The 26,197-nt window shown below is 34.1% G+C and overlaps 2 protein-coding genes across 3 annotated transcripts in view; one reads left to right on the top strand and one right to left on the bottom strand.

The window, feature by feature from the left end:
* LOC125677249 (CD109 antigen-like) overlaps window positions 1-26,197 on the bottom strand; it is a 291,878-nt gene that overhangs the window by 83,727 nt on the left and 181,954 nt on the right. The gene's annotated exons all lie outside the window — the stretch shown is intronic.
* Window positions 14,880-26,197, top strand: part of LOC125677283 (FMRFamide receptor-like) — a 35,414-nt gene continuing 24,096 nt past the window's right edge. The window contains exon 1 of one of the 2 annotated variants that reach the window (XM_048915295.2): window positions 14,880-15,231. The gene's annotated coding sequence lies outside the window, so the exon portion shown is untranslated. The remainder of the gene's footprint in view (window positions 15,232-26,197) is intronic. The other variant, XM_048915304.2, reaches the window with a different exon arrangement.

Here is a 26,197-nt window from a genome sequence, read left to right as displayed (position 1 = left end):
TTTTTTTTCAATCTTTATTCCCATGAAAATTTTTGTCACATATTGTGGCCACAACTGTGAGATGGGACTCTCAAGATTCTATATTAGCACTGGCAAAAGCCATTCCAGCTTTCCCAGTCGGGAAATAAAAAATCCTCAGAAATCCCGATTTTAAAGGAATATTTCCCAATTTATGAAAATTCACCAACCCTAATTTCCAGCTCGATTATAAAATCCTGAATCATTTCTTTATAGCTATAGTCAATCAGAAATCGGGACAATAAGTTTACCTGTGTCGCGTGGTATCAGAATGTGTGAATTGGTGTGTTGACCAGTGTGTCGCGTGGTATCAGGATGTGTGAATTGGTGTATTAATTTAACCTGTGTGACGTGTGGTATCAGGATGTGTGAATCAGTGTATTTATCTGGTTGGGGTGTTTCTTGGACTATTTGATAGTTAATTGGGAAGATGGATTTCAAATTGTCATATTATATCATTCTTTAGGTAAATCAAAAATATATATTTTCAGTTATATATCCGAATCTATAGTGATGTATTATAAAATTATACAAGATTCAATAGACTTTGTGATAATTATAAGTAATTTGCATAAATCAGTTAAAATTTTAATGTTGAATTTGGTATTAGCAAGTAAATTCACAACTAGAAATATGGCCATAGGACATGAATTCCCTGCCCAATGTGACATTTGAGATGCAATAAAAAAAAACCTAGGGGTTAATATCAGTACCGTCTCATTTGTCATGACATTCTGCCCCATTCACAATGGAAAATAAGTTGAATTTTTCCATTTTGTGGGAAATTTACAGGACTGAACTTTCTTCTTTTTAGAAAATTATGCAAATTAAGAATGACCATAGGAGGCGATTGAAGGGAAATATCTCTCTCTTTCATGTATAGAACAACTGTAACGCAAACGGTACAATATACGCCCGTCCGACAGTGAAATTCAACCTATATTGTGCACTCTGAATTGATACAACACACATTCTGAATAGAAAAGCCTTAAAGTGGGTCATGGTGCACCAATCCATCTGACATGTGAATTGATTATGTATTTCTCCAAGAGTGAGGTTGAAACAAAATGTTGCTGCAATATCTATCTGTGATGATAAAAAGTTCAGGAAACCATTTGATCTACTTTTTTGCACTAAAGTAGGTCATGGTGCACCAATTAAGTTGAAATGTGAACTGATTATGTATTTCTCTGAAAGGGAGGTTGTGACTAAATTTCAGAGCAATACCTGTGACCATACCAAAAACAATCTAGAAAACTGTTTGACTTACTTCTACCCCTAAAGTACTGTGGGTGATATCATTGTGCACCAATCCAACTGAAATGTTAACTGCACTTGTCTTCCTCAGAGAGGAAACCTTTGACTAAATATCATTTGGCAATATCTGTATCCATAATGAAAAAGACCCTGGAAAACTGTCTGACCTATTTTTAGTCCAAAAGTAGGTCAAGGATGGACCAATCAAGCTGATATGCAAACTGAACTTGTATTCCTCTGAGAGGAAGCCTTTGACTAAATATCAGCTAGCTAGGACAATATCTGTATCCATTATGGTAAAAAGCCCGGAAAACTGTTTGACCTATTTTTTCCAAAAAGTAGGTCAAGGATGGACTAATCCAGCTGAAATGCAAACTGAACTTGTATTCCTCTGAGAGGAAGCCTTTGACTAAATATCAGGGCAATATCTGTATCCATTATGGTAAAAAGCCCGGAAAACTGTTTGACCTATTTTTTCCAAAAAGTAGGTCAAGGATGGACTAATCCAGCTGAAATGCAAACTGAACTTGTATTCCTCCAAGAGGAAGCCTATATGACTAAATATCATGGCAATATTTGTATCCATATTGAAAAAAAGTCTGGGAAACTGTTTGACACATTTTTAGCTGAAAAGTAGGTCATGCATGGACCAATCCCACTGAAATGCAAACTGAACTTGTATTCCTTCAAGAGGAAGCCTTTGACTAAATTTCAGGGCAATAGCTGTATCCATAATTAAAAAATAGCCTAGAAAACTGTTTGACCTTCTATTAGTCCTAATGTAGATCACGGACGGATGGACCAATACAGCTGAAATGCAAACTGAACTTGTATTCCTCTGAAAGGAAAAAGGGAGAAGTCCGGAAAACTGTTTGACCTACTTATAGCCCTAAAGTAGGTCGACAAGGATGGACCAATCCAGCTGAAATGCAAACTCACCATTACAATTCTTGAGGGAGATATTGTGACCAAATTTCAAAGTTGTACATGCATCTGTTATGGTAAAAAGTCCGGAAAACATGACCCGGGACAGACGGCCGGCCACGCAGCCAGCCGGACAGCGCCATAACACACATGTAATACGTCCCCTCTAATGACGGGTATATAAAAACTTTATAGCTTTGCAATGGAGGATACATACAATAGCTGTACACTTTTTCATTCACCTGATCAATGAATTATAAGAAAAATGAATGTAATATTAGTGATGGGAATTGGTGAGAATTTCATAATCGATGATTGGTTTACTGTAACTAACTAATTATCGATTATAATCGGACATAAAGAAATTCTATAAGAAAGTCATTTATCTACTGAAAAAGTGTAAGTAAACATTTTCTACGTTTGTATTAGTTGTTTCTATATTGCTGAGAGAGTGTCAATGAATATTTTCTGTGTGTATTTGTTACTCTTTTACTATCTTAATATCCTTTAATTACATATATATGAGACTGATCACTGATTGTTATCTTCACCTTTCATAAAAGTCAATGCGATTTTAAAAAGGAAATCGTTTGCTTCGGTTATATCTCTGTATATCATATCAAAGTTTTATGTCATTAACTTACGGTAATCTGGCATAATTAAAATTCGATCAGCAAAGAAAAAAAGGAAAGAAGAATATTTTATTAAAAAACAAAAATGAATCGGTTCAATGATATGTCAGCAATTTAAAACACGATATATACGTGCAGAGTAACAGTCAGGCCTTTGAAAGCGGTTTTATCGTTATTCACACATGGCTTTGTTCGCATCAACATTCTCTTTGATGGATGGTCCTTTGTTTATATGTCTGAATCAAAGTATGTCTATCTGACCATGCGATCATGCTTTATTCCCCGGGTATGGATACTTTCGTTTTCATGTGCGCCACCATTACAATAAATTAGGTTAATAGATAGGTCACGGCAGGAATATTCTTCAAAAACTATACAATCGTTGAGAAAATCAAATGTAAAAACCGATTAATTTGAATAAAATTTTCATAATGGAGTGCTTAGAATTTGCCAACAATCGACTGATTTTCGATTATAATCGATGATTGGATCATCTATTTAATATTTCCTTCAAAAACCCTTTTCACAGCAATATGTCACAAAATTGCAGCAAATGTATCGTCATGATGATTTGTAAGATGATAAATATGAGAAAGACATGATGAAACGGGATGATAAAAGGAATCATTTCAACATTTTTTATCATACAAAAGTCATTTTTAATACCTTTAGTATAGTTGTTGTCCTTTGTTGCATGAAATAAAGTGTTGATTTATCCTTAATATGTATCAGCAAATATGATGCTTTTAAGTTAATTTTCTCTGTATGTAACAAATCAATCTATAGTGGGACGCTCATTAGCATTTGATGTGTCGATCTTCACAAAAATTACAAGAAAGTTACCAATGATATTATATATGATAATAACAAGAGGCCAATGGGTCACATCACTCACCTGAGTCCCCTTGACCCAAATTTACAGATTTCCCTATATATTCACAAATAAAACTTTGAACCCTATTGTGCAGTGGCCATAACCTACTGCCAGGGGCCATGATTTTTACAAACTTGAATCTGCACTATGTCAGGAAGCTTTCATGTAAATGTAAACTTCTTTGGCCCAATGGTTCTTGAGAAGATTTTTTCTATACATTTGTATGTTTTAAAACTTTCAGCCCCTATTGTGGACCCCATCCTACCCCTGGGGGCCATGATTTTAACAAACTTGAATCTGCACTATGTCAGGAAGACTTCATGTAAATGTAAACTTTTCTGGCCCAGTGATTCTTGAGAAGATTTTTAAAGATTTTCTCCATAGATTTGTATGTAAAACTTTGATCCCCTATTGCTGCCCCATCCTACCCCCTGGGAAATCAAAATCATTGCCACATGCACATCTTCCATACCCATACAAATACTCTGTAAAATAAGAAGGTTCTCACTTCAAAACTGTGGAGAAATTCACTGAACAAATCATATACTCTCTTTGCAATATTTTCTCAAAACGGAAAGTTCAACAACCAGTAATTTTCTCAAAAATTGAAGAAAATACAAATCCTAGTCACACACACACACATCTTCAATATCCATACAAACACACTTTAAACAAGATAGTCCTCACTTGAAAATCATGGGAGATCCGTCAGCTCATGGACAAATTATGTATACCCTCCATATAACAATAATTTTCAAATAAAAGGGCAAAACTCCTGCAAGAGAGGTCGAAATGAATCAAAATTGTAACAACCATCTAGAACTCCTGCAAGAGAGGTCGAAATGATTCAAAACTGTAACAACCATCTAGAGTGATGCACAAAGAAGCTTTATACATAGCAAGTTTCAGCTTGATGTGTGATAGAGAAATGAAATTAGAAACAGAAAACTCCGAACAGACGGACATACAGATATCGCTGTCCAGGTCCCGTCCAAAGACGGGCATACAATAAATGACTTATTTCACAAAGAAATTCTGTAACAACCATGAACTGATTAAATACTGCTGTGTGATGATTATATAATGCTTTGTAATGAGAGGCAGGAGACATTCATACACTCTGCCCTTTTTTTGAGTATATTGTATATAAATTTTTGAATATTCATAATTAATGTGCTGGCATCCTTAGAATTATTGCAAGCAAAGACTTCTGTGTTAATAATACTGTCTTCTTCAAACCTTTAATTGAAGCTACACTGTACACAATTACATTATATATCGTAACGAAAGAATATTTGTAAACACAAAAAGCTCTGACCATCAGAGTAGAACAAGATATTCCATCATATGTCCTTATCTTGTATTATATATTGTCATAAGATTTGTGAGTCTGCCATCACAAAGAAATCAGTGTGTCTTGTATTGTGTTACAGATCAATATGAAATGAATGTTAATATTATTTATTCAATATCTAACATTTATATAAAAAGATTGGCGTATTGCATGACCCTGAAGTATTAAAACACACAGCTGACCCTGAAGTATTAAAACACACAGCTGTGTGGATCGAGTACTGGCCTAGCTGTTTGAATACTGATAACATTGACTAACTTAAAGTCTAACCACCTGTTCTGACCCTCAAATAAGGATTAATAGTATCCCCTATGATTAGTCGCCAATAAAACTAAAAACTATCATGGTATGCACCTGCAGAAATACCTCACAGTGCAGGGTAAGTATATTTATATCTGTTTGCTAATATTCATAATGTCAGTATTTTGTAACTGATAAATGTTAAGAATCCTATGGTGTCAATGATCAGTTGAATCATTTCAATAATAACTAGGGTTTCCAAGTGAATTATATAGTTAATTATTTACGGAACATGTGTTCTTGCCATTAATAATAATTAGGATACAACTACTAATAATCAAAAATATCAAAAGAACTCTGCAACTAATATTTCTACATAATCTACTACATTTAATGATTATAAGGAGGTGTGCTACACCAGAGAAATTTGATTTGGATGAAAAGTGGAGGATATATATTCAAAATAACTTTATTTACTCAAAAGTGCAGTTTTAGTAGAAAGCAATCTGAAAAAAAATTTAAAACCCCTGCTGAACTCAAACCTGCAATCATAGTTCAGCAGTCAACGTGCTAACCAGCTATACTCAGCTAGTCCATGATTTTTTAAATGCAAATATTGTTGATATTTATATTTTCATTTATGTTTTAAAAGGAAGTCAGCCATTATGATGATGCAGAGTACCTCCTTAATAAGAACAATTTTTCTTTATAACAATAGCATCTCTAGGATATACCTAGAATTACAAATTCCAGAGTAAGAATATCTTTGAGCATTGATTGCATGGCTAGTAAAATTGTGATGATTTGAATAAGATACTTAATTAAAGATAATTGGTTGAGAGAGGGTCATCCCCCTCCCTCCTATAGGACTGAAAGTGTCGATGACAAGAAGCAAAGTTAACATGGAAAAGATAACACAAGGTCAGTAAACAAAGAAAATGATACTTGACTCCATTTGAAGGTATTCAAGCTCCCTCGAGTTCAAATCAATTTCTTTTGCAAACTCAAAAAGTCTGCAAGCTCATAATGTTCATAAGCCTACCATGTGTATACACCGAGTATGAAGAGCACATTATTTTGTGACTTAATCAATTGAATAGAAATTAATTTGCAGGCCATACAGATTCCTTTAGAGTTTCAAAGCTGATCAAACTCTGCCAATTTCTAGGGTCTTGGTAGGCATCAGCCAGGACAAAACCATTGTCCTGTGGAGCTGGTGATCAGACAACTCAATCAGTTGATGAATGTTGTGTCAATACAGAACAAGATCAGATTTATACCCTGTCAAGAGAAGAACAAGCAGACCATCCCAACACTCTCTTCTCAGTCATTTGTCATTCTTACCAAATAGAAACATTCTATCCACACAAAATGTTGCACATTTATACACTGTGCATTCCAAAAAAAGAAAAGAAGTTAAAATGCATTTTCAAGAAATATATTTTATTTTTAGAAATACATGAGAGTATGAACTAGCTGCACATGTCAGTATACTCCATAAAGTGTATTAGCACTATGAAAAGTTTGTCGGTGTAGTCAGTGTTGCATTTACACCCTGCTTTTCAAAAATGAAGTTTATCTCTTAATCTACTAGCTTTCATTCCTGTTGGAATTCCCAGTTGTTATAAATAGACATACTAAATTTATCTGTATTATTTATAATAAACTAATGTATTCATAAGAAAATGACCAACATCACAATCTGTAGAGATATCAAAGGCAAAAAGATTGATAATGTAAATATATTCAACAATCCATTAACAAAGAGATCTGCAGATTGCTTTTGCTTATAAGTGACCATTTCCTGCCAGTGAGTCAACAACAGGTATATACAGTATTTACAGTGATATTTAAGTCATACCTTCACTTTCCTTATGGTACGTGTAGCATCATTTATAAACTTAATTGCAAAGAAAAACTACATTCTCTTTCAATGCATTTTAGAGTTTTGGTAGAATTTCTATGCAAACTATGGAAAATCAAAGCCACCCTCTTTAAAATGAGAATTATTAATATAACAGTGGGTTCACACAAAAGGAGTAAAAATTGGTGAATAATCTTTGATCCCCAAAATATCTTAACCATGCATGGTATTCGTACCATCAAGTCATATATTGCTTCATTCATTTCTTAGATTAAAAGACACACAAGTTGAGAACTGCACTAAATCTGCCAACAATTTAAGTCCTTTCTTTATGGACTATTACTACTTGAGTATCTTGCACTAGGAGAACTACACTGATATTTGAAATTATGTGCTTCCTAGATAAACACACTTGGGATGCAATTGGTCTCTTTAATAGAGAGCTAGAACGATAACATATTCTAACATCAAGATCACAAAAAACAAAGTTGATAAACACTTAAGCTTCTGAATAAAATCTGATTTACTGGACCAGATGGTTCCCACAAACATCTACACCTTGAGAGCACTTGGACATGTCCGATTCCAGTTCAAATGCTCAAGGTCAAAACTTAATACTCAAGGTCAGAATTTAGAGTGTGGTAAGTTTAAAGTATAAAACAATTTTTCAAATGATTTTTCATTTACAATATAAGGATTACAATACATTGTCTTTAACAAGAATTTAAATATTTGATCATTTCTGTCATTAATGTGTCCAGCAGTGTTCAGCTGTCACTGTGACTGACATCAGCTTTCTGTTGGGTGTTGGATTCCATTAGATAATTGATGAGAATGTTTGTTTATAACACATTGATCCCCACAATTAAAATATCAAACATTTATTGTTTAAAAAAATCAATGATCAAACATTATAGTTACGGATGTCTCTATATAGTGCAACAAAAGTAGCATATTCTATCATCAAGAGACCCGGGGACACAATGCTCACCTGTGTCACATCATCAAGAGGGCCGGGGACACAATGTTTACCTGTGTCACATCATCAAGAGACCTGGGGACACAATGCTCACCTGTGTCACATCATCAAGAGACCCGGGGACACAATGATCACCTGTGTGTCACATCATCAAGAGACCCGGGGACACAATGCTTACCTGTGTCACATCATCAAGAGACCCGGGGACACAATGCTCACCTGTGTCACATCATCAAGAGACCCGGGGACACAATGCTTACCCGTGTCACCTAATGGCCTTGCTGTTCTTCAGAAGATTTTTAACAGACCTTCTTTAATCCCATCACAAATTTCGAACCGTTTTATGACCTCAATGTAGGTTAGGATTTGACTGACCTTGAATCCACACAACATGGACTTGCCTCAAAATCATTGTGATTACCGGGTATAACATGGAGCATTGCTCTGCAGAAGAAAATATTTTTAAAGATTTTTTTTACCTATATTCATGTTCTATATGTAAAAGGACTTACATTAAGGGCCAATTTCAGTCCCACCTCAAAATTGGTGTTCACACGAGAGGCCGACAGGCCTTATCAGTCACCTGAGTACTAATTAAAAGTATCACTATTCCTAAGGGCTATGAAATCTAGAAAAAAAATCTGGTTCTGCATATTTAAGCTAAATTCTAATATTCAGCAACAGTATAAAACAAGATGTGTTCTTAAAACTTCAATGCTCTCAAAAGTGCATACACTGCACTGATGAGAGCAAAGTTCTACAGAATATAATATATGTATCAACATTAAATGAGCATATTAATTAAGGCACAATTTGAGCTAACAATTTTCAAATTTTATTTTTCCATCTTTAATGTTTAGAGTGTTTAACTAAGGTATCTCTAATTGGTCAGCAAATATTTGGATGTCAGTTGTGGAGGTACATGGCAGATAGAGTTCACAATTCTTTATTATGTAAACAAGGCTTCAAATGTGCCATGTTTTTGTTTACATAACTTAAATATACTTGTATGAGTTCATTTAAAGCAGATTTTTTCAAATTTACAAGTTAATTCTGAACAAAATGAAATAGTTTCTATTGTTTAGGACATCTCATTTTGTTTTAAACATGCTTTTTTTCTATTGTGTAAACAAAAACATGACAATATTGAGCCTTGTTTACATAACAAAGAATTGTGAATACTGCATCTCACTTGTAACTCAAAAACTAATATTCAAATTTTGGTTGACCATTAGAAATACTTTAGCTATAAGCATTGTAAACAATAACAAGAGGCCCATGGGCCACATTGCTCACCTGAGTCACCTTGGCTCATATTTAAAAATTTTTCCTACATATTCGCATATAAAACTTTGATCCCTATTGTGGCCCCAACCTACTCCCGTGGGCCATGATTTTTTCAAAATTGAATCTGAACTGTCAGGAAGCTTTCATGTGAATGTATTTAACCTTTTCTGCCTCAGTGATTTTTCAAAAGATTTTTAATGATTTAATTCCCTATATATTTGTATGTAAAACTTTGATCCCCTATTATCGCCTCATCTTACCCCCGGGGGCCATGATTTTCATAAACTTGAATCTGCACTATGCCAGAAAGCTTTCATGTAAATTTCAACTTTCCTGGCCCAGTAATTTTTGAGAAGATTTTTAAAGATTTACCCTGTATTATTTGTATGTAAAACTTTGACCCCCCCCCCCCTTGTGGCCCCATCTTGCCCCCGGGGAGCCATGGTTTGAACAAACTTAAATCTGCACTAATTAATTATCCTTAAAAGTCCTGAAATGTCCCACTGCCAATACCGTCCCTCTAATTCCTTGTCAATCTCAGTTTCAAAAAAGCAGGACTTTTCAGGACAATCCTGATAAATCCTGGGATTTTGTCTTGGGACTTCCTGGGATATCCTGCTGTATTTTCAGAGGGGATGTCAGGAAGCTTTCATGTAAATATCAGCTTTTCTGGTTCAGTGATTCTTGAGATGAAGATTTTTAAATGACCCACCCTATTTTTGCATTTTTGTGATTATCTCCCCTTTGCAAGGAACATGGCCCTTCATTTGAACGAACGTGAAAGCCCAATTCCGCAAGGATGCTTTTGACCAAATTTGGTTGAAATTGGCCTATTGGTTCTGGAGAAGAAGTCGAAAATGTAAAAAGTTTACAGACAGACAGACGGACAACAGGCGATTAGAAAAGCTCACTTGAGCAGGGGTGAAATGACAAGATGTACTGTGAGCAATACTCACTAAGAATACCCCCCGCTTACCCCAATCTCCCAAAGGGTGTTGTTAATAGGTATAAATTACCTCTTTCCTGAGTGTAAAAATATGGTATGCCTTTGTAGAAGAAAATGGAAGATATAGTCCGAACACAAATCCATGGCATAAACCTATAATTTTGACCTTGAGATCAAAGTTCAAGGTCATATAGAGGTCATGAAGGTACTTGACACATCGTCTTATGGTGATACACTCATGTGTCAAATATGATATGCCTATGTCAAAGACGAAGAAGTCATGGCCCTGACACGAATCCATTGTAAAAACCTTTAATTTTGAACTTGAGGTCAAGGTCATATGGAGGTCATGAAGGTACATGACACATTGTCTCATGGTGATACACTCATGTGTCAAATATGGTATGCCTATGTCAAAGAACAAAGAAGTTATGATGGTCCGGACACGAATCCATTGTAAAAACCTTTAATTTTGACCTTGAGGTCAAGGGTCAAGGTCATATAGAGGTCATGAAGGTACTCGACACATCGTCTCATGGTGATCCACCTGTGTGCCAAATATGGTATGCCTAAATCAAAAAACAAAGAAGTTATGGCCCGGACATGAATCTGCACAGACATACAGACGGACGGACAGAGTGATTCCTATATACCCCCCCAGAACTTCGTTCGGGGGGTATAAAAATGGAAAAATAAAATTTGAAAAATTTCAGCTCAAATCATGTCCATGCCCCTTTAAACAATAAGACTAATTTGGACCCATCCTAGAGTCAAAACTTTGAGGTTGTGAAATTCATCATGCTTTGTACATCCCTTTCTGCTATTCCTAAATATGCATTTAGATTTTATACGGTATCAGCAAACTTAAAAACCTCCTTCAAATCATTATAATAATTTTGGTACCACTTTCAAACCAAACACTTATTCCCTAGAATCATGAAATTTACAATTTTTGGTAAAGGACTACCTGTACTCCTTCCAAATATCCTTATATTTTTCAATTTAGTGTCAATAGCATTGCAGATAACATTTACATGTTTGCCACATATAAATATATCTACTAAGTTTGGCCCCATCCTGGAATCAGAACCTCCACCCAAGGGATCACGACATTTATAATTTTGGTAGAGGCCTTCCTGCTCTACAATGTATATCACTACGCATTTAGTTTTTCTTAAAAATATGCAGGTGTAGAGAAGAACAAATGCAACATCAATAGATTACAAGATGCAAATAAATGAAAACTTGTGGGCATTACAACTTTTAACACAGGCATAATTGGAACTGTCACATTTCAAATAACTGTCAGATTTACTTCAATTTTCATAGGGATAGGCAAGCACTATGCAAATTTTAACCAACCCAATATTTGTAAACAAAAGTTTGGTTAGTTAGGTAGGTTAGTTGTGATTAATGTAAATTTACTTACAGTTTAATGATATTAGTAGTAGTTAGTTGTGACTAATGAATTTTTCCTACAATCTCATAAATTCCAATAATTAAAATAATTCCAGATTTCAATAATACTCTGTTTGATGTAGAGATTTCTATAAATACACATGTACTAATGTAGAGTTCTCTATAAGTACTCAGATGTAGATTTCTGTAAGTACTAATGTAGAGATTTCTATAAGTACTGATGTAGAGATTTCTATAAGTATTGATGTGGAGATTTTGATAAGTACTGATGTAGAGATTTTTAAAGTACTGATGTTGGGATTTCTGTATGTACTGATGTAGAGATTTTTTATAAGTACTGATATAGAGATTTCTGTAAGTACTAATGTAGATATTTCTATAAATACTGATGCAGGGATTTCTACAAGTACTGTTATAAAGATTTTTGAAAGTACTGATTTAGCGATTTATATGCGAGTACTGATGTAGGAATTTCTGTGAGTACCAATTTAGGGATTTCTGTGAGTACTGATGTACAGACAACTATAGGTACTGCTATGAAGAATTTTCACAGTACCCATTTAGGGATTTCTGTGAGTAATGATGTAGAGATTTCTGTGACTATTAATGTAGGAATTTTTATAAGTACTAATGTAGAGATTTCTGTGAGTACTAATGTAGAGATTTCTGTGAGTACTAATGCAGGGATTTCTGTGAGTACTAATGCAAGAATTTCTATGAGTACTGATACAGGGATTTCTGTGAGTATTGATACAGGGATTTCTGGGAGTACTGATACAGGGATTTCTGTAAGTACTGATACAGGGATTTCTGTGAGTACTGATACAGGGATTTCTGGGAGTACTGATACAGGGATTTCTGTGAGTACTAATACAGGGATTTTTGTGAGTACTGATACAGGGATTTCTGGGAGTACTGATACAGGGATTTCTGGGAGTACTGATACAGGGATTTCTGTGAGTACTGATACAGGGATTTCTGTGAGTACTGATACAGGGATTTCTGGGAATACTGATACAGGGATTTCTGTGAGTACTGATACAGGGATTTCTGTGAGTATTGATACAGGGATTTCTGTGAGTACTGATACAGGGATTTCTGGGAGTACTAATGCAGGGATTTCTGTGAGTACTGATACAGGGATTTCTATGCCAGTACTGATGCAGGGATTCTGTAGGCAGTAAGTACAGATTTTTACACAGTATGGCAACAAATCAATAGGGGAGATGTGCATTACCATCATGCTCTCTGAGATAGCAGCCTACTGTTACTTACACTGTACAACACTAAACAGGTCAAAACATCCAGCCCAATCTAAAGCAGCAAATCCCAGGATAACTTTTGGTATAAACACCCATCTCATCAATCCCCAGGGTGACTATCTGTATAAACATCCATCCCATCAATTCCCAGGGTGACTATCAGTATAAACACCCACCCCATCGGGGAAGACCCAGGGTGACTTTATCTGTATAAACATCCACCCCATCAATTCCCAGGGTGACTATCTGTATAAACACCCACCCCATCAAGACCCAGGGTGACTATATCTGTATAAACACCCACCCCATCAAGACCCAGGGTGACTATCGGTATAAACACCCACCCCATCAAGCTCCAGGGTGACTATCTGTATAAACATCCACCCCATCAATTCCCAGGGTGACTATCTGTATAAACACCCACCCCATCAAGACCCAGGGTGACTATATCTGTATAAACACCCACCCCATCAATTCCCAGGGTGACTATCTGTATAAACATCCACCCCATCAAGACCCAGGGTGACTATATCTGTATAAACATCCACCCCATCAATTCCCAGGGTGACTATCTGTATAAACACCCACCCCATCAAGCCCCAGGGTGAGTGACTATCTGTATAAACATCCATCTCATCAAGCTCCAGGGTGACTACCTCATCTAGTAGGTAGAAAGTTCTTGGGTAGAACGTGTAATGCCAAAATCACAGTAATAAAAACGTGGAAGTAAAATTTGTTTTCTTTCAATTCAGAATTTTTGTTAACAAATTCAAGAAAAGGTAAATTCCCAATCTTGTGATTCAATTTGGGATATTGTTGAATGTATGAGCTCAAATTCACAGGCACTAACATCTGTGCGTCTTCATTTTGCAATCACACCATCTTTGCAAGATAATAGTGAACACTACTCACTAGTAAAACAACCCACACTCCTAAATTAGGCTATACCCAGAAAATAAAGGCCACAACCACTTCCATGGCAACCTCAGCTGGCCCTGGTATAATAGGGATCAATATATGATTGCATTACCACCTGAAACTTGACATAATTAATTCATCAACATGACATCATATTTTTGGGTCTTACAAGAAACCTCAGTATTGTGTATATGTGTGTGCCTGTGAAATAGGTATTAAAAATAGTGTTACTTAAACATAAGTTTTTATACATTCTTTGATAAAAAGAAGGGGAAAAAATGTTCTTGGCCAATCAACCTAAAAAATATGCGAAAAACTTTTGATAAAACTGAAGAAATATGATAGTTACAGAAAATGTCTAATTTCCGCTGAAATCATCCTTTAAAAATGCTGATACAATGAAGTCTGCTGCTCAGTGATCGCTAAGATGCTGCCGACACAATTAGCATCCATAGCAGCATGGATATAATACATGCATTTAATCAGGTCAGTGCAATACATTCCATCATTTAATTTGCATTACTTACCATGTATTCTTTAAGTTTAAAAGAAAATTCAGTTATAATATTTTTTAAGTTTTTCTGAATAAATTATATAATTAACTTTTAAATTTAAAGCTGACACAAGTGATAAATCAATAAACATTTGACAAATCGATCTCAAAATTCAGACCTAAACAGCCCCTTCATATTAAGAATGTAAATATTATTTTTGGTTTTCAGAATGTAAATATTTTTTCTCAAAAGAAGAAAAAATAAACATAATCTGCTTATTTAGGCTAGCTGAGTGGCATTGGACAAACAGTATTTTTGTTAGCTGGATGAGTGGTGGGACAGACAGTCTTTCTGTTACTACTGTGTAATAGTCTGGTCCAACAATGCATCTCTATTAAATCTCAACCCCCCACTGGTTATCTGGGCAAGCAGTTGACGTGAGGAATTACAGACTTGAATGAAGAGGTCTGATTTGCGTATTTGTGTACTTGCGTATTTGTGTATTCCCAGTAGAAAGGCCTATAAATAATATTGGTATGGTGCACAAGCCAGCCATTCATGATTGACAATAGATAAAGCTCCATCTCGCTGCTGCCTCTGTGGAGGAATTATGGTTGATTGCTGCAAGTACCTTATATGAAATTAATTACCGGTACATCAGCTACTGCCAGACATCACTCTTATCATGGTTTTTCTTGGCTGATTTCACTTCAGGTGCCGAATCATCAGCTCTATTCATCATGCTTGATTATCTCTTATAAAGGTAAGGGAATATTGGAATATTTTTCATTTTATTCAAGCAATACTTTACAATATATCTGATTATTGAATAAACTTCCTAATCTTCTCAATCCCACACTGATTTACATGACATAATTAGCTATTTCTGACAGCAACTGAAATGGATATCGAATCTTATTATATTTCTTTTCCTTGGTTGATTTTTTCTCTCAATAATTGGTAAATTGAAATCTATAACTGTTTTTATTAATTTTAATAGTTTACCCATACCTTTATGCAATTTAAAACTTTTGGGATTGAATTAAATGAATAATGTTCACTAAAATTAATACTAATAAAGTAAACTGGATGTATATATATTAAAAATAAAATCAACAAATTCCAAGCACATTTCCTGTCCATTTTAATATCTTTCCCAGATAATATTGTCCCCTTAATAGTAATCCTTAATAGAGTTTACATCCCACTCTCTTCACTCGGCTCAATTAATGTTCAGCATCACACAATTGGCTATCGTGGGTACCAACGCTTCCTCTCAGATGCTGGCAAACTCAACCATTCTTAATCAAGTTTACATATTTCTCAGATTTTGAGTTAATCCTATCTGATCTTGTCCCTGGTATATAATACGACACAAACCGGTCAATAATATGTCACATATTGCAGGAACAAAAAGAACTGAGAAACAGCTCACAATGAGAACCGTCATTAATCCATTAATAGGTTTTCTGCATACATAGTGCTAATAAGGTCTCTGATATGCATAATGTATCCAGTAATTTTAATGAAATTTGAATATTGTTTACTTTTCTATGATGAATTTCTCAACCTTTGACCTTGATAATCTAAGTAGCTTGAAAAGTCGAGTGATTTCTGGCTAATCTGGAATCTAACTGATGCCATTATGATTTTGTTATTTCTTGAGGTGTATGTCATTAATTTGTATCAATACAAAAAGAATCCTACTTAAATCAAATGCTTTCACTTTAATTGGAAAACTGCTTCTATTTTGCATTTGAATATTTCTTTATGAATTCTAATCTTTAAAAGTTTACTGCACCCAGGCTTAAACTATGACCTTGACTTGAAAGATGCCCATTAATTTGAAAAAAAAAGCTTTATTGTTATATATATATGTGATTCCTGCACATTCTAATGTGCAAGAAATAAAAAGACTTAAGTACTTACTCTAATTATGTTTCATTGTCTTAATGAAAATGTTGCTTTCAGAATTGTTACTGTGATGGTCTATTATACAAACATAAATATACAGAAGACATTTTACATGCCCTATTCAATATAAACAAACTTAAAGTATGTGGTACATACATAATTAAAATATCATCCACCCATGTCCAGAGGTTAATTGTCTGACAATGATGTGCATATCATATGCATATATATGTACACACATGCGCACACAAACACACATATATACACACTCACACACACACACATATATATATATATTACATACTTAAAATAAAAACACAAATAAGAAATGTTTCAGACACACGTATGCCCTTGTGGTGCAAAATTGAAAAGGGTAGACTAAGTACTTATACACATGCATGTATCGCTTGATAGTGGTGCCAAAACAATATTCCAGATATTGAATGGACAATATCTTGAACTGTCCAGAATAGATTGACCCTTGGCCTTTGACCATGTGACCCCAAAATCAATAGGGGTGATCTACTCCTTATAAGGTGTACCAGTGTACCAATTAAGTTTGACATCTGTAAAGCAAAGGGTTCCAATTCCCAAAATAAGAGGAGACAATTACTATATCCAATTTGACCCTTGACCTTTGACCATGTGAACACAAAATCAAAAGGGTTCATCTACTCTAGTGTACCAACTTTGATGTCTGTCAAAAAAGGGCTCTCAAAATGAGCAGACACTATATACTTCCTATGTTCAGAGTGTGTGGTCTCCAAATCAATAGCGGCACATCTAGTCTTTGAGATGTACCTGTGTACCGAAGATAGTCTGTCATGCAAAGGGTTCTTAATTAATCTCTCTCTCTCTCTCTCTCTCTCTCTCTCTCTCTTCTCTCCAAACCATTAGTAATATTAATAATGAAAATATTACAGCACCAATTATAATACCAACATAATATCATGGCGTCAAATTGAACTATATCGATGTGTAACAATGTTTTATTGAACTATATCGATGTGTAACAATATTTTATTGAACTATATCAATGTGTAACAATAATTTATTGAACTATATCGATGTGTAACAATATCTTATTGAACTATATCGATGTGTAACAATATCTTATTGAACTATATCGATGTGTAACAATATTTTATTGAACTATATCGATGTGTAACAATAATTTATTGAACTATATCAATGTGTAACAATATCTTATTGAACTATATCGATGTGTAACAATATCTTATTGAACTATATCGATGTGTAACAATATTTTATTGAACTATATCGATGTGTAACAATATTTTATTGAACTATATCGATGTGTAACAATAATTTATTGAACTATATCAATGTGTAACAATATCTTATTGAACTATATCAATGTGTAACAATATCTTATTGAACTATATCAATGTGTAACAATATCTTATTGAACTATATCGATGTGTAACAATATTTTATTGAACTATATCGATGTGTAACAATATTTTATTGAACTATATCGATGTGTAACAATAATTTATTGAACTATATCAATGTGTAACAATATCTTATTGAACTATATCGATGTGTAACAATATTTTATTGAACTATATCAATGTGTAACAATATTTTATTGCTTTTGATTCATTGTTACAATGAAAAGTAAAGAAACTATAGTTAAGTATATATTCAATCGGCTTTGTGATATTTTTATCATATCTACTATTTGTGTAGATTTTTTTAGAATAAAGAACCTACTTCGTGCAATGTGGATTACCCTAACCCTGGACGAATAGGAGGTGTCTTTATTCGCTCCTTAGAAAAAACTGATAAGCAAGTCAAAAACAATAAACATGTAATTTGTAGTGTAAATATGTGTGTAGATTTAGTGTAGTTTTAGTGCTAGTGTTGGTTTGTTTGGGGTATATCTTTAGCCATCTATGTACATCAAGGTTAATTTTTTTCATTTGCCCTGAGGAAGAGATCACAGGTCAATATCCTGGAAATTGACAGTCCAAGTGTTCATATTGTTGGTCATTTTAGTGATTTGTATTAATTCTTGTATTTGACCTTGTCTCCACATTTATCCTATGGATCAGACACTGATTGATAACAGGTGTGGTTGGAACTCGATGCTTTTATATATACATACATACTCACATATAATATGTATACATTCTATACATTGTTGTAACTTAGCTTCTGAAGATGTAATGAAAGCGCTAAAGCTTTACGGAGGATTTCTCAGTGTTTTCTTTTCATATTTTTTTAATATTAGTATCCGATTACTGAGACTCTATTTCAATTTTGGATATATATATATATATATATATATATATATATATATATATATATATATGCATATATACACACATACAAAGCACTAAAATGACCAACGACAATATATATATATATATATATATATAAAATATACACAGACACACAGTATACATGTATAAACACACATCAAATATACACACACAAAGAGAGAGAGAGAGGTGGGGAGCACAATAAAATGTTCCAACATGTTCCAACAACACAATGAGCAATAAAATCCAAATAAGTTCAGCAATACCACAGCACAGGATGTAAACAAATGCTTAAAGCAGACAAAACTTTTGGCTTCAGCAATAGTACCACCTTTGATTTTCGCTGAGAGAAAACATGACTTCAGATTACCTTGGTCAATCAAAGCTTCCATTTTCTAGAGATCACACCTCTAATCTTCCAATTGCTTTAAGTACACCATCACTACATGTTCCTTGCTAAACCTGTATCTATCCTAACCACTCAGATCTCAGGTAAGCACAGCCAGGTAAGCACAGCCACTGGTAAGCACAGCCAGGTAAGCACAGCCACTGGTTAAGCACAGCTTGCCAGAGGCCAGGACTAAAGAGTGCAAAGTCCTATTACAAATTATGATGGAATTTGAAGTTCCCAGGTAAGGAAATTATCAGTTTGGCATTGTATCTGCATGTTCTAATGGAATCTAATAATCATAAAAAGACAATTTCTTTCAAATATTGGAATTCTACTAAACAGACTCACTGCATTGAGACATTCACTTCAATCATTTATGAGAAATCAATGATCAATTTCATGTAAAAGGAGGGGGTAGGGTGGTTATTAGTCAGAAAGATTATCCCTAAATGTGACACCCAGCTCAGAAACACATCACACCAGATAGTGTAAATAAGATATTGATGGCACCAAGAAGTTCTAATGTAATAACATTAGTACAATAACTGTAATTTTCCAACTAAATGTATACATTAATTTCACATTCAGACATGTTACGGAGGTAAAACACATCATCATGAAAAATATCGGATATTTGTGTAATAAAATCTTGTGTTTGAAATATAAAAATTTTACCCTAATGTAGCAAAAAATTGTAATTATAGTGTTAAAATCATTATATATAACTCAAAAACACCTTAGGGACTTGAAGGCTCAATCTGCAGACTGCCAACCTTATGTCTTAATCCAGTGTCAGCTAGCCAAAGAGGTGCCATTTATCTTAAAACAAAAAATATGCTGGTTTCATTTTTGCCACAATGGCACTTTTTTAAAATCTCAGATTCATTCCAACAATGTTTTCTTCCTCATAAAATTCTAAGTCATCTTCATCATAAATGATAATAATTCATTAAAGATAAAACTCATATTTTTAAATGATAATTTCCAGATAAGGTACCCTATACCTATACATAGTTGGCAAACCCACCAAAGAAAATATAAGAATTTCAAAGCAGTGATTAAATATTCACCGGCTGCTAGTAGCCCCCGTCCTCTTGCAGCATGACCTATATAATTTGTGAACATCTCAGAATCAGTCATCCATCATAACAAAAAAATTCAGACCAGTATTGCTTCAGCCCTGGCAGTAGCTTAATGTGAATTAGTTTTTTTTAAATTTATCATAATAACTATATCTACAAGTGTGATTATTGGTTTCATGTAACATATCCTGATACAACAATCACTATGGCCTATTGCTATGTTTGTTGATCATGCAGTAAGTATGATATATGTCTATGGAAAGTCAAAGGATTCACTTTAAATGAACTGAACTGAATCTATCAATGTAGATTTTTTTTAAAACTTCCAATCCTTAAATCTTGGCTTGTTATGAAAATAGAATCTTCATGTTTCACTTTGGAAAATCAGTAAACTTAAAATGATACTTTATGCAAAGGACTTTAAGGTATATTTCAGGTAAGATGGTAGTTTGCCAATACAACTTGTCATTGGGTTAAATGCTGTCTGGCATGTTTCATACCAATTGTTAGGCCGTTCTTGGCACACCGATTCTGCCTACGGATTACGTTTACCTCAGATTAAGATATAATAGGGATCACAGCTGGCGTGACTGGTCGACTGGGGATGCTTACTCCTCCTAAGCACCTGGTCCTACCTCTGGTGTATCCAGAAGTCCGTGTTTGCCCAATTCTCTATTTTGTATTCCTTACAGGAGCTACGAGATTGATCACTGTTTGTTAATTATCTTCACCTTTTCTTATTTTTCCTCAATATCTTACATTTACTGTGGATTTACAGTAAGTGTGAACGAGACATATCGGCAAGTACATGATGTGCTTCAGATAGTTCATTTGGAAAGTCCCCGAGTGATTTTAAAGAGCGCTTTTGATAGGTCGGTTAAATTATAGGTAGGCTGTCCCAAGTATTTGGCATTATATTATCTCGTGCCTAACAAGTGTAAGTTTCACTATTTGATTTCAGTGTAAATTGCACCGTACGTAGCGTGAGATTCAATATCGGTTTTGATTTGACAACGGAGATTTGAGATTACGTTAATAAAATGTCTTGTAAAGTTTATCTTATATATACTAGATGCTGCGGGAAAAGGCAGGATCCGCAGTTGCCTCTATATCCCAATAAAAATTGAAAGGTTACTCCCTTAAATTCCTGTAGATACTTGTCAGTTTTAAGTGATCAGAAATTTCAGTACATGTTTCTATAGGAGATTTTGTCCGTTTAAGAACAATGCTTTTGTTTTGTTGTCTCTTTCACATTCGCAGTTTCCATATCGTTATTTTAAAATAAATCTCTCAGAGGATATTTTCGAAATCTTGCAAAGCATTGGAAAAGATCATGTCGGGAAAATTTCTAAATTCAAATAGTTAGGGGGAAGAGGGGGTAAAAACTCGTAAGTTTCTGTCATCCGACATCGATTACACGTTAGTGGGGAAAAAAAGACAACTGACTTTAAAACCACATAATAATACATTTTAATAAACGTTTAATAGTTTCAATGTACACTTTCATTTGTTTTACTTGTTAATCGATTAGTTTCAACATACTTCATATTAAGTTTTGTATTGGGGGGAGGGGTGTGTGTGTGTGTGTGTGTCTTGGTGAGAACTATGCGAACTCAGTTTTATCTAACATTGAACATTTGATCTCGCCCCTAAAATAATTTGTCAGATTAAGTAATAAGATCAATAGATATTCTACTTCGAGAAAACATTTATTTTCAACACATGGCATGCTTTGATGTCTTTTACTGTTATATATACCCACATTTCCGTAAGAAATTCGGAAGTAACCATCGCTAGATACTGTTAATTGAATGAACAACGGCAAGTTCTGTGAATTCTAGCAAAAACTAAATTCCCCAAACCACCCCTCTACTGTACATGTAAGACATTAAAGAAATTCAGCATTTCGTTAGCATTCTATAACGTCATAATAAACCACAGCAAAGGTCGATTGTTAATGTTACGATACTGGCGTACCTTTGAACCCACAGGGGCTAAGCCCGTTTTGGGCCCGAACTCTGTGATACCATAAATTGAACCTATATCACTGGTCCACCCCTAACTGTATGTCCATAAGAGTTTGAAATTTTATCAATAAAGTTAATAAAATGTACTTGATTGACCAAGCCTTGAGCTATGGTCAATCAAGTACATTTTATTAACTTTATTGATAAAATTTCAAGTTCCTATGGTATGTCCATGATTGCGATTACCCGTTGTACGAACGCGACACTCGCTTCGTCAATATATATATATATATATATATATATATATATATATATATATATATATATAAAGTCTCTTTTTTGGAAGTAAAATACAGAAAAAACTCTAAACACTTTGTTGAAATATTTCGACCGTGTTACCGGCCTTCTTCACGAAAACACGACTGAAGAAGACCGGTGATCCGGTCGAAATATTTCAACAAAGCGTTTAGAGTTTCTCTCTCTCTCTCTCTCTCTCTCTCTCTCTCTATATATATATATATATATATATAACTGACTCGGCCTAAATTGCAATAAAATCAGTAGCAAAGAAATTTTCAACACTTCGTTCGTGTTCAGACCACAGGGGCTCGTCACGAATTGACCCTCTCTATTCTATATTTGCATTTATTTTTAAAGATAGAATAGACGATGTCAAATTTTAAAAAGACAAATATTTCGTGACGAGTCCCTGTGTTCAGACAAAATATGCTTCTCTTGGATTTTCTTTGCAGTTTCTTGAAAGTCATTTCCCTAAAAATTTATCGCAGTTCTACAAATTAAAGACACCTTTGGTACATTGTCAGGGGTACAAATATTTCTTCTTAATAAATTTTGTCTGATTTCTCTATTAATATACACTTGATTTCTTTTTAATTTCATACTCGATTAACAAAAGTACATCCGGTGTGAGCATTGCCGGTGCAGTGTGAGCTTCGTTGGCGACATTTTCGGTGCAAGAGTTCCCATGATTGACAATTTTATAACGTGGCCTTTGCGACGCCTAACTTCTTACTGATTTTACCATAAAATAAACTCTCGGCATGTAATTTTAAAATCAACGTCATTGTTTTAGTTGGTATTGGTTTTCCCTTTTCGCAGTCTCTTCCATCGTGCTAAAAGATTATGTAATGACACGCCAGTGTAAAGACACGTGTGACCATCTAAAATTATTTTCATTCCCGCCCCTTTAAATATTGGTCCAATCGCAGTGATTGTTCTTTCCTTGATGCGTCAACACTGACAGATTTGTTTTGAAACCAACTATCCGAGACCTCGAATGAACTTGAGAAGCTGAGTCGTTCACACTTACTGTAAATTCACAGTAAAGTATGAAAAATCCATGTGCATTATGAATGTAACTCTTCAGATCAAGGAAATACAACAAACAAGAGGCCTGCACGTAGGCCTTATCAGTCAGCTAATAATTAGTTAAAAGTATCACTAGTGCCAAGGACTATGAAATTTTGTTCTGCTTATCTAAGCTAAATTCTAATATTTAGCAACAAGATGTGTTCATAAAACTTAAATGCCCTCGAAAGTGCCTATACTGCACGATGAAAGGCTTCACATAATATAATTTGTATGTAACATTAACACAATATAACAAAGAACTACGCACGCTAACTCTGGATTTCCACCTACATTTTCAACTCATATACTCTAAAATGCTTTGCAATTTTGCTAATGATATTTTTTCAAATGCAATGTAGAATCCATCAGTAATTGATTATTAACTTTAATACCTTCTGATTAGGGGGTAGATAAATATGTTCCCTGAAACCAGGCTATAAAATGATTATTGATATCAATAAATAACTATTTAATTTGTCAAATTAATTTATATTATTGAGTAAAAAATGGTTAATCTTCATTTCTCTCATTTTAACTTCATTTGTAACTGATCACAAAGTGAACATTTTCACTGTAATTTGTGGTCTGTAAACAATTTATATGTTAAATTCCCCCCAGTGAAACAACAAAAGCTTTGGTATAAATTTGCTAAATGACAATTTTTAATGCCTACAAAAAGGAATTTGTGTTTCATATAGGGAGAATGTTTTAAAAATAGTTTCCGTTTTCCATTGATTCCTGTTAGTGAAATACATATAAATATGTCTATTGACATAAAAAATCATTTAAAATAACTTTTAAAAATTTACCAGAAGGTCACCGTAGGCGGTGAAACAATAATATTGTTCGCAGTTCTTTGGACCTATTTTTGAAGTCAAAACCCCAAGATTGCAAAATACATAATTTTAGTACATCGATCCTTTCCTGCTTTTTCTATATAAATAAGCAGTTAGTTTTTATACCAAACCAGCAAATATAAAGAATTCTTTTAAATGAGCAAGTTATAATTTTGACCCCACCCTGGAACCAAAACTGTTACTCCCTGGGATCAAAAATTTACAAATCTGGCAATGGTCGACCTACTCCTTCTAAATATCTATTTACTTTCAATTTAGCATTAATAGCATTGAAGAAGATATATCATAAAATGTTTCTCTCATATATAGTATATAATACTAAGTTTTTGCCCCATCCTGATGTTAAAACCTCAACCCTGGGGATCATAAAATTTATAAATTTTGTAGAGGCCTTCTTACTCTACATCACTATGCATTTAGTTTTTCTTACCCATATGTGATTGTAGAGAATTTTTTTGAAAATTGGTCAATTTTTGACAGTTTTTGCCCCATCCCTATGGCCCAGGGGTAAAGGAGTCCTTAAGATTGATCGATCCTCATGTGACATCATAGGTTTTTGCAAAAATCTAAATAAATTAAACTTTGCACATGATAGAAATATATCTTTTTGAGGAATATTATTCACTGGATATAATAAAAAATCTGGTATACTATTAATACTGAAAAAGTTTATATTTTCCATAGATAATCAATTATTTATGATTTTAAAAATGTTGTCAAGGGCAATAACTCGTGTGCTGGAATTTCCTCTACTGGATGTCTATTATACATTGGTTTCCCTAATATCCATGATTAATCTATACATATCTATGAATTAGCAGTTTTTTTTTTAAAACTGTTGATATTTAAATTTTGTCATTTCAACAAGTTTTTATCTATTTTTATTATTCTGTTTAACGAAAATGTGTGATTTTCTGATGTTAATATATACTTCTGTTTTTGTATGTCTGACATCTTTAAAAAGGTGGCAACATATACATTTTCTTTGGTTATTAATTGAATTAAACTATATTGAGTGGAAATTAATAAAGTTTTTCCACTTTTAACCATTAATATTGATAAGTCACATGAGGATGGAGCTACCTTAAATTTACAATTTATGATTCATTGTCCTAAAGGTGCTAAATCATACCAAAATTGAAAGGAACTGGAATGCGAGTTATCAAGAAGTTAAATATTTCTATTGTTCACTGCATGACCATTTTGGCCACACCCTGATACCAAAACCCCTACCCCTGGGATCATCAAATATACGATTTTGGTAAAGAACTTCCTACTCTTTCTAAATATCTATTTGGTTTCAATTTAGTATCAACAGCACTAAAGAAGATGCTATTCAAATGTTTTACACATAAATGCTATGTACCAAGTTTGGCCCCACTCTGGTCTGGGTCAGAACCTCGACCCTGGGGATCATGAAATTCACAATTATAATAGAGGACTTCCTGTTCTACATCATTATGCATTTAGTTTATCTTACACATGTGTGGTTGTAGAGAACAAGATTTTTGAAAATTGGTCAAATTTTAGTAATTTTTGCTCCTCCCCCCCCCCCCCCCCCCCAGTCCCCAGGGGTGCAGGAGTCCTGAAGTTTACAATTTTTGTCTGCCTTGTCTCGAAGGTACTTTATACCAAATTTAAAAAAAACTTGGAATGGCAGTTCAAAAATATCAAAAAGTTAAAAATGTTCAATTGTTAACGCACAATGACACGTACCAATTGCACTAAGCCCTCTGAGTGACTCAGGTGACCTAAAAAATCCTAAGGTTCACTGCATATCTGTCCTCAATTAAATTTAATTAGATGTAAAGTTTGAAAATTACTTTATACTTCTATCTTCCAGAGAGGGAGGCCCAAAG

This window comes from Ostrea edulis, chromosome 1 (assembly GCF_947568905.1).
Source record: "Ostrea edulis chromosome 1, xbOstEdul1.1, whole genome shotgun sequence".
In the NCBI taxonomy this organism is placed as follows: Eukaryota; Metazoa; Mollusca; class Bivalvia; order Ostreida; family Ostreidae; genus Ostrea; species Ostrea edulis.
The sequence above is the reverse complement of the archived record's forward strand: the minus strand, read 5'-3'. Positions and strand labels throughout refer to the sequence as shown.